Consider the following 15,320-nt stretch of genomic DNA (forward strand, 5'->3'; position numbering starts at 1 on the left):
GAGTATGGTATTGACATAAGAATAAACACACAGATCATAAGAAACAGAATACAGTCCAGAGATAGACCCACACATATATATCTAATCAACTGATTTTAAACAAAAGGGACAAGGTAATTCAATGGGATAAAATAGTCTTGTTGACATGCAATTGCTGGAGCAATTGGATATATATATGGAAAAAAATAAAATGACTCATATTTCAAACCATATTAAAAATAACTCAAAATTAATCACAGACTAAATGAGATAAACCTTTGAAATTTCTAGAAGAAAAGATAAAATTTTTGTGATATTTTATTAAGCAAGATTTCTTGAATTAAAAAAAAATATGTACAGGGAAATGGATGTGGCTCAACCAATTGGGCTCCTGTCTACCATATAGGAGGTCCAGGGTTCAATGCCCAGGGCCTCCTCGTGAGGGCAAGCTGGCCCATGCAGTGAGTTGGCCCATGCGGAGTGTCAGCCCATGTTGAAATGCCACCCTGCACAGGAGTGTCTCCTGCGTGGGAATGCTGCCCAGTGTGGGAATGCCCCCCAGTACAGGAAAGTCGCCCTGCACAGAAATGCTGGCTAGTGCTGAGAGCTGGTACAGCAAGATGATGCAACAAGAGACACAGAGGAGGGAAAATAAGAAGAGGTAGCAGAACAGGGAGTTGAGGTGGCGCAAGAGAGTAATCGCCTCGCTCCTATTTCAGAAGGTCCCAGGACAGGTTCCTGGGGGTGCCTATTGAGAATATAGACACAGAAGAACACACAGTGAATGGACACAGAGAGCAGACAATGGGGGGGGGGAATGGGGGGTGGAGAAATAAATAAAATAAGTCTTTAAAAAAAGTACAAAGTGTAATAGAAAAAATTGATAAATTGGACTTAAAAAATTAAATGCTTTTATTCTTTGGACATTTAAGAAAATGAAAAGGTAAACCACCAGCTGAGAGAAAATATTTGCAACTACTTTTGTATTCAGAATATATAAAGAATTCTTATAGGGAAGCTGATGTGGCTCAGTGGTTGAGCACTGCCTCCCCACATACAGGGTTCTGGGTTAAATCCCCAGACCTGATAACTTAAAAAAAAAAAAAGGGAAGTAGACTTGGCCCAGTGGTTAGGGCATCCGTCTACCACATGGGAGGTCCACAGTTCAAACCCCAGGCCTCCTTGACCCGTGTGGAGCTGGCCCATGTGCAGCGCTGATGCGCGCAAGGAGTGCCGTGCCATGTAGGGGTGTCCCCCGCGTAGGGGAGCTCCATGCGCAAGGAGTGCGCCCCGTAAGGAGAGCCGCCCAGCACGAAAGAAAGTGCAGCCTGCCCAAGAGTGACGCTGCACACAGGGAGAGCTGACACAACAAGATGACGCAACAAAAAGAAACACAGATTCCAGTGCCGCTGACAACAACAGAAGCGGATAAAGAAGAACATGCAGCAAATGGACACAGAGAACAGACAACTGGGGCGGGGTAGGAAGGGGAGATAAATAAATAAATAAATCTTAAAAAAAAATCCAATAAACACATGTAAAATATATGAAGAGAAACTCATCTGAAGAAGACAGACAAATGACAAAGGAACACATCAAAAGATGTTCAACATCATTCATAATTAGGGACATACATATTAAAGCCACAAAACAATATTATTATACTCTCATTAAAATGACAGTACCATACTTACCTGGCAGGGGAGGTACCATGATCAAGAAGGTGGTTTTCCCAGGACAAAGCTTATCCATTGTGCTCTGGATGTGCTGACCACTGTGATTTCCCCAATTGTGGGAAACTTGTCTTCATAATTTGTGGTAGTGGAGGACTGCATTCATAGAAGAAGAAAAAAAGAGTGCCAGATGTTATCAAGGTGTGAAGCAACTGGAATCCTCATCCATAGCAAGTGGTAATGCAAAATGATAAATCCATTTTGGAAAACAGTTTGGCAGTTTCTTTTAAAGCTAAACTTACATTTGTAATACGACCCAGCAATCCCATTCTTAAATGTCCATCCAAGAGAAATGACAATATATGTCTACACCAATACCTGCACATGAGTTGTTATAGAAGGCTTATTCATAGAATCCCCACACTGGAAAATCCCCAAATGTCCATTTATTAGATAATGGATAAACAAAGGGAGGTACATCCATAAAATGGAATAGTATTCAGCAATATAAAAGAACAAACCACTGATGCATGCAACAGCATCAGTGAATCTCAAAACACTATGCTTAGTGAAATAAGTCAGAATATACCATGGATTGAATGATTCCATTTTATTTAAGAATAGGTAAGACTATAATGATAGCAGATAAGTGTTTGCCAAGGTCTTGGTATTACATAAAGGATTGATTACGAAGGAGCACAAAGAAATTTTTGGGGTGATGAAATTATTCTGTGTATTGATTGTGGTGTGGTTTCACAACTGTATATACTTGTCAAAACTCATCAAACTATAGAATTAAAGTGAATTTTATTGTATGCAAATTATACTTCAGTTAAGCTATTTTTAAAAAATGACTGTGAAAACTACGGAGATATATGTGAAAAGGCAATGAATATTAATGTCAAAATCAGAACACAGAAATTAATTCACATTTTAACAACTCTAAGGAATATGTATATACACTGATCAAGGATTGAAATAAAATATTTATTCAATGTATATAGTTAGTGCATTAATACATCATAATTTTTAAAAGTAATGTTGTATATAACAATTTTTTTTAAAAAAAGGAGTACGTTTTTGCTGCCTCTTAAAAACTGCAGATGTCTGGAGTGTCATATAGTCAGGATAGGTAGAATAGTAATATCGGATCCCTTACTTTGCCAAGAAAAATATGTATTTTTATCTCTAACCCTTACCAAAAAACTGCAGGATATATATGTGTTTCTAACTCCAGATAAATATATAAGGAAACGGAAGATCAATAAGTTACCTAAGGTTGCACAACTAGTAGCAGCTGAGCTGAGATAGAGCCCACTCTAATGTCCTTTTATCAACAGCTCTTTCCTTGCTGTCTAGAATGTAACCTGATTTGTCTTCCACTGGTTTTGTTCAGCTGAAATGGTGACATAAGTGTTATAATTGATTTTTTGAACACTTGAAAATTAGCAACAATTCTCTGATTATTCATCAACAGATGTGAAAAGAAACCTGTCTAAAATAAGTGAAATGAGATTATTATTTAACAAGGCATTATGTACTAAAATATAAACAAGGCATTGAATAGCCACAATGAATAGAGCAATAAAGCATAAAAAATAGCAACCTATGTTTTATTGCCATGATTCCAAAGACAAATTGAATTGGGAGAGAACTAAACTCCTAGGCATAGAGGCTTCTAGTGATTAGCATTTTGGTTGGTGAAGAAATCATTTAGGGGCAGCCTTTGTCCCATTTCATGTCATCTGAAATGTCAGAATTGGAGAGTGAATTTCACAAAGGCAGTCGGGGCACATTCCCTTCAGGTCCTTGAGACCTGTAACCCAGAATGTGACTCGCAAACAAAGCGTAAAAACACTGACCTGAGGGACTTCGGTGGTTCTATTTTTTTTTTTGACAAATTATTCAACTGTTTATCATACATAACACCACATGACTATAATACAAAGGGGGGTGGGTGGTTCTATAATTAAGTGAATTTCTGCTTTTTTAGATCATAGCTGTAGCACTTTTCACATTTTATTGATATTACCCCTTTAGGTGTAAATCCGTGGGTGGAACACTGGGCTGTATTATTCTCATTCTTATTCTTAGAGCCGCCCCTTTGAGATGGGCACCAAGACCCAAGCTAAGCTAACTAGACTCTCTTCTGGTGTTTGAATCTTCAGTGGAGATACTACAGGTAGGAAGGAAGTACTGTGTCAGAGATAGACATCCATGTTGGCTATTTTCCAAGGCTTCTTTGGTCAGCATTTTATCGAGTTGAATGAACTACCCAGAATACTTCACACATTTCCTTTTTGCTCATGTCAGTAAGAGTTGATTTTTGCAGCTTGAACTAAAGTGCTCTAAATACAGAGATCACTCCACACTCGATCGAGCTTCTTGGTTCCAAAACAAAACAGACAAACAAACAAAAACTGTCTCTGGCTTACTTAGGCAGAAAATAATTTATTGGAAAGATAATGAATGGTGCACAGAATTGACTGGAAGGCAGACACCAAGGCTCAGAAAATGGGAAGGATCCCAGGGAGGCAAGGCCAAGTTTACCCAAGGGAACACTATGGATGAAGTGCTGTGGGGCCACAGTTACTCCCACTCTCCTCTCCCAACTTCGCTGCATCTATCTTTTTAATCTCTTGTTAGTCGTTGTCATTTCCTTGAGATGCAATGCCTTAGGTTGGAGCATACGATTGACTGAGCCTGTATCAGGTGTCTCTCCACAAGAAGGGAAGTTGCTGGGCAGGCAGAATCTGACCAGATGTCTACTGCACATCTCAAGGGCAGGGCAATTGTTGTAATTAGGTTTTTATCCCAGCATCCTCCACAGTTACAGGTCCATAGTAAAATACCAGGAAAGAAGGAAGAAAATAAGAAAGTGAAGATAGGTTTGCAGAAAAGGAAGGATAAAAAAAAGAAAGAAGGGCCACAAGTCAAGCTTTTGGTCCAACTCTAAAGATTCAGTGTGGGATATGAATATTCAAACTGACTGTAAAATGAAACCTTTTATTCCTGCATTAGGTGTACTTCAGCCCAATTCTAGGTTGGGCATAGATGAGTGGTGATATTGAAGGTGTGGATTAATTTTCCTCAAAAAGAAATACAAAAACACCTCTCAGCTTCACAAAATGGGTTCAAGCCAACTTTGTTTCTGAAGACAGAGCTCCCTTACCCCAAGGAAGGATGAAGAGATTTTCCATTGCTAATATTTGGGTTCCGTATTTAATTGGTGGTCCCTGCACTTCTAGTTTAGTCAATCTGGGCTATTATAAGAGAAGAGATTAAGGCCTTGGTGTGGAAAGACAGAAAAATGCAGTGCGGAAGGAGGTGCTGAGGGACGGAAGATGAAAGGAAAAGCCTGGAGCAGGTGAGACAAAGAACAGGGCTGAAACCCAGAAGTTCTGCACTGGGCAAGGTGGGCTGAGAGAACGCCAGGAGGTGTGGTGGATCACCTGACCCTGACTGTCACGAGGAGAAGTCCTTCCGCACCAAAGCCCTGTGGCTGGCCATACCGTGGTACCGATGACAAGCCAGGTCTTTCTGCTCCTGTCCTACTGTCAATAAAGGTGCTTCCCCAATCCCCCCAGGAGAACTATAAGGTTAACGGACCCCTGGACACTTAGCAGGAGGGAAGGAAGGAACTTTTGTTCCCTTCCTTGGAAAGTGAACTGACTACCACACACATGCAAGTGAGACCATTGGAGCTGTTTCATGTCATTTCTTTTACTTTTTAAAAATCAAAATGTTCTAAAATTGATTGGGGTGATGAATGCACAACTCTGTGATTATACTAAAAGCCACTGATTGTACACTTTGGATAGACTGTATGGTATGTGGATATATCTCAATAAAACTGCTTTACAAAAATCATTCACATGGTCTTCAAGTACTCATTCAATAAATATTGACCTAGAACCTCCAAGCATTTGTATCCTTTTCTCTTTCAGGTTAGCACATTATTGAAGTTCCAGACAATAGATTCTAACTCTTTCCCTCACTGTGGTCTCTGATTCTAGCCCTCAAATGTTGTTTCAGTTTTTGTGGGATTTCCCTTTTATTAAGGCAGGTAAAGCATTCGTTAAGAATTAGAGGGATGCAACTCCTAAAATTTATTATTGGTATCTATTCCTATCAGTATGTATGCTCTCTTCATAAATACTTTCCAAATATTGTCCCCTTGATTATAGCATGAAAATAAGTCCATTTTATAAATGTGAGTGAGGTACCATCTCAAATAAAATACAATGCTGCCATTTATTAAAAATTTAAAATATAAAGCAGTGTATATATTTTATATATTCAACCTATAATTATCTCAACAACCTTACAAAGTAGATATTATTACTCCCTTAGCTGCAGAATGCTAATATCCTACCCATTCAGCTTCTTGAGCCTCATTTGCATTCTTTCCCCAAGTCTAACAAACTTGCTGCTCCTTCTATAACTCTGCCCCTGTGTTTCTCAATCAGTTTCATCTCTCCTGACCCACAACTTTGGTATTCCTTTATATTTTGATGTCTGAACTTAGGGTTGTAGATTGACAGGTTCTGAATCTTAATCCACATTCCTGTGGGTGTGAACTTGTGTGTAAGGATCTTTCAAAGATGGCCCAATTGAGTAAGGGTTGGCCTGAATCCTCATGAACGAAAAAAGAAGAAATTCAGACACAGTCGGAAAAGCCACAGGGAGGGGTCAGCAGAATCCCAAAGAGCAGACACAAGGAGAGAGAGATGATCCTGTGACAGGAGGCAGAGACGCAAGCCAATGAACCCCAAGGTTTGGAACACACCAGCACCAGAACACTTCAGCCTATGGAGAGAAAGCAGGGTCTTGATCTTGGACTTGCAGCTCAAAAACTGCGAGCTAATAAATGTTTGTTGTTTCAACCAACTAATTGTGTGGCATTTGATATAGCAGTGTGGCAACCTAAGATACTTGGTCTTGATGTAATCACAGGCTCTCCTCAGAGTCACCCCTCCCAGCTCAAGCTAGCCCTTTGCTGTATTTTTCCTGACTGCAAGTGACATCCATTCATTCACTATGCATGTATTGAGCCCCCATGGCATTTTGGAGCAGCAGGGCGAAGAAGCAGGTCTGTCGTCATCATAGTGCAAATAACATTTCAGAATGTTATTTGCCTTGTCTTGTCGCTTCTTAACCTAAGTGGGCAAGAGAAGATTCCTCAGAGCATCAAAACAGAGAGAGATTTCCAGGACAGCAGATGTGCATGCAAAATTTGGTTATCTTATAATTCCATAATTATTCATTGCACACCAAGGCAATAGTTGGGGAATGAGGATATGGTAGAGAATAAGATACAGTCCATGCGCTGCAGGAATTGGCAACTTTGTAAGGCACACAGACACTGAAGGAGCGTGTGGTGAAAAGAATACAAGGTGGAGGGGAGGATTTGGCCAGGTGAATAGTGAAGAAGATAATTCTAGACAAAGGAACAAAACACACAGTGACCTTGAACAGAGAAAGACCAGGGCATGTTTGATAGAGGTGGCTATCTGGACCGGGATGAGGAGGCACTGAGTAGTGAGAAAGAAGATGGAAAGGTGAGCAGTGTGCTGAGATGTGGAGCCCTCCTGAGCCTTGTCAAAATTTTGAAATTTGTCTGGAGGGAATAGGGAGTATTTAAATAATTTTAAGCAGGTGTAACATAACTAGATTTACATTCTTAACACAGTGGATAAAATATAAAGAATAAACAGGGGTTTGTTATGAAAACATGGTAGATTGAACATATACAACATATCGACTTTGCTCCTGCAATTTCCTTCTAAAATGACTGGAAAGGTGTTTTTGTTTTGTTTTGTTTTGTTTTTGTTTTTTAAGAAGGCATAATCCTGAATTACCAAGGAGAATAGGAAAAGAGAAACCATCAATAAAACTTTGGAAGCTAGAAAGCATATGGCCATGTGATAAGGGGTTTAGCAGACCAAGAAAATTGAACCCCAAACCAACAGTGGGGAAAGCAGAGAACCAACCTGATCTATACCACAGAATCTCCAAAAGCTCAGGAGCTATTATCATCAGCTACCTCTAAAGTGGGGCTGGGATGGAGGCTAATGGAAGGAGGGTTGGTCTAATGTTTGTTGAGGAAAGCAGACAGGTGCACTTCTCCATTCATGTAGCTGGGCAACTGTCTCAGTGACCTTGATAAAGCCTGGGGGCTTATTCCCAGGAGAGAAGATTTCTGTACAAAGGGACACCCAGGCACAGCCAGGAGCAGATGTATTCGGCTGAAAACAGGCAAATTAAGTGACATAAGAAAACTGGATATTGTGACCAGGCTGCTTTCTTACCCCACTCCTAGAGTGCTGAAAGCCTGGCCCTGATTCTTAAGAAAGGAGAGTGGAATGGTCTTTGCACATCCTCCTGACCCAGGGGAAAGTCCTAAAATACCAACAATTAAATGGCCCAATCAGATCACCCGGCAGTGAAGCTCAGTTAATAAGCCCCACTCCTGGACTCAGAGTTTCTAATCATATGCATAGACAACTAAGCATTGGCAGGTATCAGAGGAGAGCTTCTAACACAGAGACCAAAAAATGAAAAGACAAAAGAAAAACAAAAAGAAGCAACTTGGAGGAAACATACATTAAATAGGGAAAAGAAAACTTTAAAAAAGCTATCATAAATATCCTTAGCTGTGAAGAGCTTTTATGTAAATAAAATTTTTAATAATATAAGACATTGAATATCAATCCAAAATATCAAGGCAAAATTAGGATACAACTGTATACTGGAAAGAAGGAAGAGGGCAAGAGTAGGCATGTGAGTTGGAGGCAGAGGAAGGAAAGAGAATTAAGTTCTCCTCTCCAGTAGGAAGTCAATAGACAATGCCTAAAGTTGAAAAATATTAAGAAGTAGCAATATATCACATTATTTAGGAAGCACATATCTAAATAATTAGCTAAAAGAGGTGATGATAGCAGTCTTGGGAGTAATGAAGGAAGGGTAAAGGGAGGACTAGGAACTTTTCCTAACACAAAACTTCTTGCCACTTTATCTACAACTTTAACAGCACTAAAAAATTAATGAAGATAAAAGTGAAAAGAAAGTAAATAGGAAAAATTGACATGTCAGTTAGAGAACGTTTCCAGAAGTCCAGGTGAAAAATGATGGTGGCTTGAATTAGGACCATGAAGGCAGAGATGGAAAGAAATGACTGGTGACCTATTTAAGAGTCACAGCACATTGGAATCAGTTTGATTCAGGCAAGTAGCCAGGGAGGAAGAGGTATTAAGAATGACCACCAGGAACCTAACTGGCTGGAGAAACTGCATAGGCAGCAGTGCCATTTGCTTAAAGAGAGACTCTAGGAGAAGTAAATTTTAGGGAAGAAAACAGTGATTTCAGTTTTAGAAATACTTAATTTGCCTATACATTATCTTAAAAAAGGCAGTTCTATTGCCACTAAGCATGCATTATCGTTTACACTCTAATTTACAATGCATGTGGCAATGCTCCAAATGCATTTATCAACTCTACTGAATGTAGCACACTAATGAAGGATGTTGTTAATGTGGGGAAAATGTGGGTGGTGTAGGGAATGGGGCATATGGGAATCCCCTCTATTTTTTATGTAACATTTATGTAATCTAGGCATCTTTTCAAAAAAAATAAACAATATATTTTTCAAAAAGGCAGGTCTAGGAGGCCATTGGATGTGAAGTTCTAGGGCTCATGACTCATAATTAGGCTAGAAATATAAGTAGTGAAGCTATTTATTGAAAAGGGGATAATTAAGGTGCTAGATGCCTATTTTGTTTTCTTTCCAGTATCCCTTTCCTTCCTCAGATACCAGAACCCCTTTATCCTGTGTCCTGACTGAGATGACTCAACTCTACTCCTACCGCAAGGATGGGCACTGGACACAGACCGCCTGCCTAAGTACTCCGTCACTCAAGCTGCAGTGCTTGGTTCAGGGTGAGCACATGAAATGAGCCATTCTTCAGAAAGCTTTTGGGAAGAATGGGAGTGGACAGAAAAAGAATGTTGGTCTCTCCTTCTATAATTCTAGACCATGTAGTTTGAGAACTGCTACTGGTTCTCTGGGCTGTTAAAGGAGAGCCAACCTGAAAATGAAGGCATACGGATGAACACAGGGACAGAGAAAACAAAACAGACTCTCCCTGTCATTAGTCACCTTCCCAGAGAGTCAGGTAGGAAGCCAGTTTCATCCCTTGAATTCCCCTTTTATGTGAGCCAACAATTTCCTTCTTTGTCTAAGATGGCTTGAGTTGCTCTGACAGTGCCCTGTTTTGTGTAGTGGGAGGGGCTAGGTTGACATGTAAGAATAAATAAAGTATCTAGAAGAGCATCCTGTAAGCCTGAGAGCTAGGAGTGGAAAAGTAGTGGTAGGCGATAATGTGAAGGAGCTGCTGGTTAGAGAGAGAGAGAGAGAGAGAGAGAGAGAGAGAGAGATCCAAAGGCCATGTCATGATAGTCATGAGAAAGCAGCTTCATAAAGTAGAAAGGGATCAACATTAATTGCTGCCAAAGGTCAATCAAGATAGGGACTGAAAAATGGCTTTGGCGCCGTGGACCTGACTAAATGACCTTGGAAAATTTATTAAGAGCAGTTCCAGTGAAGTGGTAACCTGATGGAAATGGCTAAGGAGAAATTGAGACAATGAATTGAGAAAGCTCATTCAAGAGGTTGGGGCTTGTAGAAGAAGAAAGATACCCTAGATGCTAGCAGGGGCAAGTCTTGGGGAAGTTTTCTTTTTCTTTTTAAGATAAGAGAGTCATGAGCATAATTAAATACTGGTGGAAAGGACCTGGGGGAAGGGAGAAATTGAAGTGGAGAGGTCTAATAATTTATAATGAAAAATCCATGAGGCCTCAGGGGGAAATATGATCAGAGACACAAGTAGAAGCATGATCTTAACTAAGAAGAGAGAAGATGGAAAGGATGAGTACAGTGAAGTTACTTTTACAGGCTTAGTTGGAGGGTTCCTATCTTAAGAATTGATTTTCCCTGTGAAGTTAGAGGCAGGATTATCTGCCGAGAATGAGGAGGGGTAGAATATTTGACAGAAGAGGAAACATCTGAAACAGTCGGTGGGCCAATAAGGAAACTTGGCAGGATTATTGAGTAGCATTGAGAGTCTAGACAAAGTTTGTGTTTGTGAATTTAAGGCAGTGCACCTGGCAGAATTGTCTGGGTTGCTCTAGCAGCAATACGCAGCATGAGCGTAGGCAAGGCAAAGGGGGAGAGCTGAGTTTGTCCAGAGTCGAGACTTTGGCAAAAAGCAAGTTAGTAGGGGAAGACTCCATGTAACAGATCCCACTGGATGCCGCTTGACAAGACCTGCAGTAGTTGTCTCCTGGAACAGTAACAGGCAATAGGACTGGCACGTAGGCTTAAGGGGCCAGCCAATCACAGAAAAATGGTGACAGAGTTGGGCAGAAGTAGAGTGCTTTTCTTGGGCATAGAATTTCTGTAGAAAACAGCCCATCTATTTCCTTATCCAGAGGTTTGTATGGGAGACTCGAGAGAGCTTATTGGTTTAAATAGTGGGATGGAGGGTGGAGGGGCAAATTTTGCATTAATACTAATGACAATAAAAGGCATCTGATAGGCAATTATCAATGTATTTTTTTTCTTCTTTATTTTCTTTTGAATGTTACATTAAAAAAATATGAGGTCCCCATATACCCCCCCACCCATGCCACCCCTCCCACATCAACAAACTCTTCCAACATTGTGGCACATTCACTGCACCTGGCGAATACATTCTGGAGCACCGCTGCAGCACATGGACAGTGGTCCACATTGTAGTCCACACTCTCCCCCAGTCCAGCCAGTGGGCCACGACAGGACACGCATGTCCAGCATCCATCCCTGCAGCAGCACCTAGGACAACTCCAAATCCTGAAAATGCCCTCACACCATATCTCTTCTTCCCTCTTCTGACCATCAGCAGCTACCGAGGCCACCCTCTCCACATCACTACTACAATTTCTTCCCTTAGTAATCACAATAGTTCCCCAGCAGAACACCAGTAAGTCCCTCTAATCCATACTCTATTTCTCCATCTTGTGGACCTGGGATGACTATGTCCAGTCCCCCTCTACATCAAGAGGGGGTTTAGATTCCACATGGATAATAGATGGCAATTCTCCTGCTTGCAGCTGTAGGCACTCTTGGCTCCCTGGTGTGTCAATGTATTTTTATAATTCATCAGCTCATTTAATCTTCATAACAACTCAGGGAGGTAATTTTATTGAACCCATTTGTGGATGATGAAACCAAGTCTCAGAGATTTAACATCTTGCCCAATATCACCTGAGAAAATGGTGGGGAAACACTTCACATTGCTCCCTTTTTCCTAAAAAAAAATGCTGGCTGCCCCTGAAAGCCATCAAGATCTTTGGGTTATGCTCCTGAGACCAGGGAGGATTTTAGATGTAATAGCACTTAGGAAGCTGAAAAGGCCAATTAATCAACTTCCTAAATCCTGCCACTCAGATGAGATCATTGCAATAGATTCTAATGTAGTGAAGTGTCCCTTCCATTGGTTCCAACTATCCATACTCTTGCTTCTACTAGTCTTTTGTTTTCACTTTTGTATACAGCATCTGAGGAACATTTTGCAATATAAAACAGTTCATATTACTTTTAAATTTGTTTATGTATACATCTATATCTCTATATAGATCTAGACATAACATGATAAAGCATACTGTTATTTTTTAAAATGGTGACTATATGGAAATTAAATGCTAGAATTGCAAATAGTCTTATTACCATAAAAGCATATAATGATATGTTATTAATTTCCTACATAAATAATTTCCATTTTCTTTAAATAATTTCATATTGAGAATTTCATAAATAATTACACTTTTTGCATTTTAATTTATATATAACATTTTAAATATTTAGAACATAATTTTTTTAATGGCTTGAAATCAATTTATTGTTTCCCTTCATGTGCTTATGGGTTACCTGACTGACTGCAGTAGGTTGGAAGCTGTGACTAGAGTGACGTGAAGGCTGACTCACAGGTGAGGCTCACTGTAGGCTGCAGCTCAGAGACAGCAGTGAATGGAACACACACATGCCTACGTGGCATGGGGTTCTCACAGCATCACTATTGGGTATTTTTCTTTTTTTCTTTTATTATTATTATTTCATTAAAAGAAGCTTTAGATTACATAAATATTACAATGAAAATATAGGGGATTCCTGTATACCTCACCCCTTCCCCCTCCCACACTTTCCCCCATCAACAACACCTTTCATTAGTGTGGTACATTTGTTACAATTGAAGCACTGCTACTAACCATGGTCTACAGTTTGCATTATGGTTTATACTTTCCACTGTACAATTTTATAGGTTTTGACAAAATATATTATGGCCTGTATCCATCATTGCAGTGTCATACAGGATAACTCTAATGTCCGCCAAATGCCTCATATTATACCAATTCTTCCCTCTCCCTCCCCTCATAACCTGTGGTGGCCACTGCCTTTATTTTATATAACTTTTTTGAAACCATATAAATCAAATTTTAGTTTACATTTTTAATGAAAAAATACATTTAAATTAAGTTCATTTTGAATACAATTACATATTTTAAAATTTATTATTAGAGAAGATGTGGGTTAACAAATGAATCATGCATAGGATTCCCATACACTACCCCACTACCAACACCTTGCATTTGTGTGGAACATTTCTTACAATTGATGAAAAATTATTAAAATAGCTCTATTCATTAGGTATTACATGATGTATATTTTTCCATATACCACCCTATTATTAATACCTTGTGTTAGTGACATATATTTGTTATAATTCATGAAAGAACTTTCTTGTACTTGATTGATAAACTAAAGTCTGTCATCTACATAGGGTTTCAGGGCTTTTCCATCATGTCACCTGTAAATAGTGAAAGTTTTACTTCTTCCTTTCCAGTTTGGATGTATTTTATTTCGTTTCGTTGCCCAATTTCTCTGGCCAGAACTTCCACTACAATGTTGAATAACAGTGGTGACAGTGGACATGCTTATCTTGTTCCAGATCTTAGGGGGTAAGTTTTCAGTCCTTCACCATTGAGTATGATGTTAGCTGTGGGTTTTTCATATATGCCTTTAATTATATTGAGGAAATTGACTTCTAATCCAAGTTCTCTCAGTGTTTTATCAAGAAAGGATGCTGGATTTTGTCAAATGCCTTTTTTGCTTTGTTGCATCAATGGAGATGATAATGTGCTTTTTCCTTTCATTTTGATAATGTGATGTATTTCATTAAATGATTTTTTAATGTTAGAACCACTGTAGCATACCTGGGATAAAATCCACTTGATCATGGTGGATAATTCTTTAATGTGCTGATGGATTTGATTTGCAAGTATTATGTTGAGGATTTTAGCATCTGCATTCATAAGAGTAATTGGTCTGTAATTTTCTTTTTTTTTTTAAATTTATTTTTATTTATTTCTCTCCCCTTCTCCCTCCCCAGTTGTCTGCTCTCTGTGTCCATTCGCTGTGTGTTCTTCTGTGACCGCTTCTATCCTTATCAGCGGCACCAGGAATCTGTGTTTCTTTTTGTTGCGTCATCTTGCTGTGTCAGCTCTCCGCAAGTGTGCCTCCATTCTTGGGCAGGTTGCACTTTCTTTCGCACTGGGCAGCTCTCCTTACGAGGTGCACTCCTTGCGCGTGGGACTCCCCTACGCGGGGGACACCTCTGTGTGGCATGGCACTCCTTGTGCGCATCAGCACTGCTCATAGGCCAGCTCCACATGGGTCGAGGAGGCCCGGGGTTTGAACCGTGGACCTCCCATGTGGTAGGTGAATGCCCTACCCATTGGGCCAAGTTCACTTCCCTATAATTTTCTTTTCATGCAGAATTTTTATCTGGTTTTGGTAGTAGGGTGATGTTGGCCACATAGAATGAGTTAGGTAATGTTTTTCAAAAATTTGGAAGCATTTGAGCAGGATTGGTATTAATTCTACAGAGAATTATTGGTAGAATTCACTTATAAAGCCATCTGATTCTGGACTTTCCTCTGTTGGGAGGTTTTTGATGACCGACTGAATCTCTAAGTGTAATTGGTCTGTTGAGGTCTTCTGTTCTAGAGTCAGTCTAGGTTGCTCATGTGTTTCTAGGAATTTGTTGGTTTCATCTAGGTTGTCCAATTTTGGCATACAGTTGCTCGTATTATTCTCTATTGATCTTTTTTTTGTGGTGTCAGTAAAATCATGTTTGCTCTCTCATTTCAGATTTTATTTTTGTCTTCTCTCTTTTTTTTCCTTTTTCAGTTTCGTTAAGATTTTGTCAATTTTATTGATAATTTCAAAGAATCAATTTTTGATTTGTTAAAGTCTCTATTGTTTTTTATGCTAGATTTCTTATTTCTGCTCTAATCTTTGTAATTTCTTTCTTCTGCTTGCTTCAGGATTGGTTTGCTGTTCTTTTTCTAATTCCTGCAGGTGTACAGTTAGGTCTTTGCATTTAGCTCTTTATTCTTTTTAATATGAACATTTAGTGCTATAAATTTCCTTCTAAGCACTGCCTTCTCTGCTGCCCAAAAGTTTAGATATGTTGTGCTCTCATTTTCATTTGTCTCAAGATAGTTGCTGATTTCCCTTTCAATTTCTTCTTTGACCCACTGATTGTTTAAGAGCATGTTATTTAACTTCCA

General features: G+C 39.5%; 1 pseudogene; it reads left to right on the forward strand.

Annotated features, from left to right (window-relative positions):
- The first annotated feature begins 1,665 nt into the window (after window positions 1-1,665).
- LOC111764796 (U1 spliceosomal RNA) lies at window positions 1,666-1,817 on the forward strand (annotated as a pseudogene).
- Window positions 1,818-15,320: the final 13,503 nt, after the last annotated feature.

Source organism: Dasypus novemcinctus, chromosome 11, assembly GCF_030445035.2.
Source record: "Dasypus novemcinctus isolate mDasNov1 chromosome 11, mDasNov1.1.hap2, whole genome shotgun sequence".
Taxonomy (NCBI): Eukaryota; Metazoa; Chordata; class Mammalia; order Cingulata; family Dasypodidae; genus Dasypus; species Dasypus novemcinctus.